Source organism: Chionomys nivalis, chromosome 7 (genome assembly GCF_950005125.1).
Source record: "Chionomys nivalis chromosome 7, mChiNiv1.1, whole genome shotgun sequence".
Lineage (NCBI taxonomy): Eukaryota > Metazoa > Chordata > Mammalia > Rodentia > Cricetidae > Chionomys > Chionomys nivalis.
In genome coordinates, this window is record NC_080092.1 from 93,417,696 (window position 1) to 93,423,644 (window position 5,949).

The 5,949-nt window shown below is 46.8% G+C and overlaps 1 non-coding gene across 1 annotated transcript; it reads right to left on the reverse strand.

The window, feature by feature from the left end:
• Positions 1-5,124: 5,124 nt before the first annotated feature.
• On the reverse strand, positions 5,125-5,196 carry Trnat-agu (transfer RNA threonine (anticodon AGU)). The gene has a single exon. It is a non-coding gene; the product is annotated as a tRNA-Thr (tRNA).
• Between the last annotated feature and the right edge of the window lie 753 nt (positions 5,197-5,949).

Genomic DNA, 5,949 nt, shown 5'->3' on the forward strand with positions numbered 1-5,949 from the left:
TTGGGTGGCTGAGCACACATTCACATACCAGCACTCCGGGGTCCCTGAGTTCCTGAAGTCAGGGTGGGGCTGGCCCTCTGCAGGTAACCCCACCAGCCATTAGGTCAGATGGGGGAAGGGGGCCTCGTGCACCATAGGGCCTCTCCAGTGACATGTTTACAGGGCCTGCTTCCCACTCTCATGCCCATGAACTTATACAAGGACCAGCTTCAGGCCTCAAATGCAATAGTCTCTGCGTTTTTGAGTTCCTGGGGATGCACGTGTGTATGTCTGTGTGGACATGGGGGCAGAGGTCAGAGATCAAACCAGGTGTCATTCATCAGGAGTTATATACCTTATTTTTTGAGACAGGATCTCTCACTGGGATCTGGGTCTTGGGACCTGGTATCTAGAGCAAGCTTGCTGGACAGTGACTCTACCTTCCCTGGCACTGGGTTTATAAATGCTTTGTACATGGGCGGTGGTGCTGGGGATTGAACTTAGATCCTCAGGCTTACACCTCAGCTATCATTCCAGCCTCCTGCATTGGTTCCTGACTGGCGGGCAAACCAAATTGACCACTTGCGCCCAGAAGAACTGTGTTATACCTGGAACCTCACTGGCCAACTGAGGGAAGTAGAAAACTCAATCCCAGAGAGCAGACGAAACGGCAGGCTACTTTCCACCTCCATCCCTGCATCTCGAACAGATTCCCATTCCAGTTTTCTACAAAGTGGCCGCTCATCCATCTATCCTCAGTTTATTACTGGGTGGAACACACCCTATAAACTCATTCAAGATAGACCCCGGATGAATGAAAACACTTTTGGCTTTGCCCCTCCTTCTGGGAGGGAGCTGAATTTATTTTGTTTGATTGGTTTTTTTGTTTGTTTATTTTTGTTTTGTTTTTGCTTTTCAAGACAGAGTTTCTCTGTGTAGTTTTGGTGCCTGTCCTGGAACTAGATCTTGTAGACCAGGCTGGCCTGCCTTTGCCTCCCAAGTGCTGGGATTAAAGGTGTGCGCCACTACCGCCTGGCTTTGAATTGATTTTAAAATAAGGCCATCTTAAGTCCTCATACTGCCCCATGAAGTCTCACTTCAGCTAATTTAATAGAGAGGACAGTGGTCAGAAGCCTGGGATGGGGTCTTCTTGAACTTAGAGAGTTAGGGAATGTCATGAAGAAGGGAACGAGGGGTTCTGGAACCATCCCCCTCTTTCTAGGTTTCTGTAAAATCATGCTAAGACCTAATCCTATGTCAGTGGTCCTGACTGCTCTCCAGTGAGCAGAAACCTCCTCAGATGCCCTGAGGAATTCTGAGGCTGTGGCTCAAAATGAATTCATGGTGTAGAGAAGGAAACCTGAGAAACCTACACTTACATTTTTATCTTTGTGTGTGTGTGTTGTGTGTGTGATGTATGTGCTTGTGAGTGCTGGTGCGCATGTGCCATGATGTGCATGCCAAGGCATGCTTACAGAGGTTGGAGTACAACTTCAAGCATGGCTCCTGGCCTTCCACCTTGTTTGAGACAGGGTCCCTCACTGCTCACCTGCTATGGACACCAGGCTAGCCGAGGCACGAGCTTTCGAGAATTCTCCACTCACTAGAGTTCTGGGAATGCAGAGGCATACACTACTGCACCTGGCTTTTATATGGGTTCTGGGAATTTAAATTCAAGTCCTCATGTTTGCGTGACAAATCCTTTACCCACCGGACAACATCACAGCCTAGAATCTGCATTTTTAATGTGTTCCCAGGGAAACCCAAGGCTGGGAATCCTTAATACACAATGAGTAAGTAGCTTGAGCTCAAAGACACCCCTCTTCCATCCTCCCACACCCCCAGGAACTCAGGCAAGCCACCCACAACCTCTCTCAGCCGCAGCTCCCCTTCTGGGGACCATGGAGTACGAGGCATGTGGAAAGTTTGGGCTCACAGCCCAAGAGACCGTGTCTGGGCAGCTGTGCATCTCAAGAGATTTCTGCATTCCACTGGTCATTTCTTTCACTCTGTTTTCTGAAGAGGCGTGGCCACCTGAACCTCCCAGAGAGAGAGCCTGACTACCCAGGGATACTAAGTCTGTTGCTGGCACACTGGCTGGAATGTCTCCTAGGAGCTCGGCTGAGCTTTGCCCACACCTCCGGCTACACCAGTATGGCCCTTTCTGCCCTCTACTGTGGAGGACAATGGGCAGGGGTTGAATGGGACACCTTCAGAAGCAGGCCAACTAGCAGCACACACCCTGACCAGATCTCACCATACCGGTGAACCCAAATCAGCTCCTTCATGATCCCTGCATTTGCTTGAACCATATATCCCATGCGTGTGACTTTTTACTACAATAAATAAATATTCCATGGGAGTGACTTCTGCAAAATAGGCCAAGAAGCTCTCTGGAGGCCACCGTACTGGGTCCCATTTCCAGAACCATCCCCAAGGCCACCACATCCACCGTGCTACAATTACATTTACGGGCTTACAGAGATGTTCTCATGTCTTTCAAAACCAAAGCCAGTGATGTCCATAGTAATGACAGTCACAGTAATGTTTAGGTAACGGATCCGGCCTGGGTACTAATCATCCTTATACCATCGCAGCCATAAAACTTTAATTTTAATGTTTTTATGGTGGAAGGGAACAATGAAATCATAAGAGCATGACCATCATAATGTGATCCGGAAGTGATGTGTTCATTGCAGTCTCCAAACTGGGTGGGCTTTGCTGAGAACCCTTGTAGAATGCCCCATTGTTGCGTCATAGAGAGATCTTTCTGGAAATGCCCACTCCGGCCAGATACCTGGCCCCTACCATAACCTTGCATGGGGTTCACCTTTTTCCCTGTAGTTCCACTTAACACCCCCACCCTTGTTTTATCATGGGAAAGTCTCCCCCTAGGGGAGGGCTTTGAACACTGTTGGGTCTGTCTGATCACAGACAGAGACCACAGTAGCTCCCACCCCCACCTGTATGTGGGATGCTCAAGCCTGGCAGGAGGGACTTCCAAAGTCCAAACATAGACAGGTACTCAGCCCCTGGAGCACAAACACCCAGCATACATCACACTCGGGTCTATAAAAGATAATTATACGATCTGATCTGGCAAATTAGTGTTCAGAACTCTCTAATTCTCACAATGAATTCGAGGGTTGGATCAACAGGAAGAATTAACCTGAATCTTTATTGGGATTCGCCCCTGGGTCAGGATTAGGGTTCATTTATCTCTTTTATTTTCCTACCAAGGGAGGGTAGAAAGGCCTCCTCTCTTGCCCGCCCTCCCTACACTGGCTAGGTCTGGCTTTCAGACAAGCCAGCTGCCTAGAGATCTTTTCCCACGATCTGCCCAGTCCAGCACACCCAAATAGAGCAGCCTTCAGGAGAGAAGCAGCCGATGCAGAGATGGGTAGGAAGATGTAGGATTTTTTACAGAGAAGAAAAGTTAGAGCATCCCAAATAAAGGGCTAGTTTACATAAACACAGCCCAAGATCAACAATGAACTGACCTTCCCAGGGAGCCATTTACCTCCTATTTATTCCAACCAACTCTGGAAAGTCTACTTGGAGAGCACACATATGCACACCTCTAGGGACCACTACCATCTCAGGAGAGGTCATTAATAAGAGCCGGTACCCAAGTCTTTACTCATCAGATAGCTAGATCACTGAGGAACTGGTACCCAGATGCATAGGCATGTTGAATCCAAGGGATGATTGCCCTTCATCTTACAAGAACAAGCATTGTGGTATGTGTGGTGTGCGTTGTGTGTTTCTGGGGGTCCCTCTTAGGGAAGATAATTTCTTAGTCAAACTCTTCAGTCAACTTAGGTATGTCATGTCCAGAGCTTCAAAGACAAGGCCCTGGTCAGTGGGAAAGAATTTATACCTATGCTCTAGTTGACTATCTGTGGAAGACTGATAGAAAACTAAGGTTGTAGTATATGCAGGGGCAGGGGCATCTTCTCTACTTTTAATGCCTACAAGTCTACCCATGAAACTAGTTCCAGGTGCCTCTTCAGGCTGGCTTGGCTAAAAGAACAGGATGACTTTGGTGGTGGTTTGAAAGAAAATGGCCCCCAAAGGGAATGACATTATTAGGAGATACGGCTTTGTTGGAATAGGTGTGGCCTTGTTGGAGGAAGTGGGCTTTGAGGTCTCTATTTGCTCAAGCTATGTTCGGTGTGGTAGACAGTTCACTTCCTGTTGCCTGTGGATCACGATGTAGAAATCCCTGATCCTTCTCCAGCACCATGTCTGCCTGCATGTCACCATATTCCACCATGATGATAATGAACTAAACCTCTGAACTGTAAGCCACCCCAATTAAATGTTATTCCTTTATAAGAGTTTCCATAGTCATGGTGTCTCTTCACAGCAACAGAAACCATAACTAAGACATATTTCCAAGTTCTCATGGGGAGAGGATGACAATTTGCTCTTCACAATGGCACGGAAACAAAGCATTCCATTTTTGGAGTAGGGTTTACTATATGTGGTCAACCTCACCTACCTAAAACATACATTCATTGGTACTGTGGTGTACGTGTGAGTGTGCGTGTATCTGAGGTACAGCAATGTACAATGTTCTTTCATGTGCTTGGGCCAGGAGGAGTGTCCCATTCAAGAGTGTTGAAAAGGAAGACAAGGATGTACAAAGTAGCAGATTACAGTCATTCTAGGTTTCTAGGAAAATCTCAAGACAACTCCAATTCCACAATGGCGGAGGCAAACGTGTACTCTTTCAGAAAGAGATAACAATACCTGCTTGGAACCAACTAGACCATGGGGTGTTAGGAGGGCGAGGGAGGCAGCCAGTCAGTGACACAGCTCTATCCTAAAGTGTTATTTCAGGGTCTAAGTGGAGGGCAGGCAGGTGCACAAGGAGCCAACGACAGTGATGACACAGGGGTGTCTTCACAGGGCAGTGAAGCTCCGTGTGCTACCAACTCATTAGTCTTGGTACACATGCATGAATCCTGGGGACAGAGAGCTTAAGGACAAAATCTTAACTTGACCACTAGCTAGCCGAGTCACTGTAAGTATCTTCTAGGCATTGTTATCTCAACCAAAGCACCGAGGCGTGGACGTTAGTCTCCCTGCCTCCGTAAGCTCTCTACAACCTTAATTCCTCATTCTTTTCTTCTTTTATCCTGGCAGTGCTAGGGATTGAACCTAGGGCCTCCTGCATACTAAGCAAGAACTCTACCACTAAGCTACAGCCCCAAGTCCCATAATTGTTATTTTCTATTTGAAGATGTGAGATAAGAACATGCTTGTTTCTCTACTGTAGTAATTAAATATAATCAACATTTTTGCATACCTCCTGGCCCATAGTAAGTAATCAGTAAGTGCTATCTGTTCCTATTACTACAAGTACCTCAGAAATACACAGATTATTAAAATGCTGAATGAGAAAATAAAAGGTCCCCATGTTTGTCTCTGGGTGTTAAACTGACGGCTGACTTTTCTCATTTCCCTGTGTCTAAAGTGAGTGGACATTGCGAATAAAAACAAACCCTATTACAACATTAAAAAAAAAAAATCATGGGTTGTTCCAGACTGGAAATAAAATAGTAAACGTACCTTTAAAAAAAAAAGTATAAAGTAAAAGTTTCAAGATTGCTAGAAATCAGAAAGAGAGCAGAAAGCAGGGTCAGAAAGCTGAATGTTGGAGTTCAGGTTTGGGTTTGGTTTGTTATGGCAAGGGCTCCCTACTGTTGGGCCTGTAGCATGGCCCAGCGAGAGACAAGAAGTCAGCAGACCTGGTGGCAGATACCACCTGACATCTCAGAGGCAGTTAGGATTATAGACACAGAGGCAGCAGCGACACCCGTGAATCAGTCTGCGTTGGCTTGAACGACTGAGAGTTCTAACCTAGTGGACATCCCCACAGGGTTGAACCGACCTGCTCTGTGGCATTTTCCAGATTCCTGTGCCATGACAGAAGGCCCTGGTGATACCTGTGTTTCGGTTCAG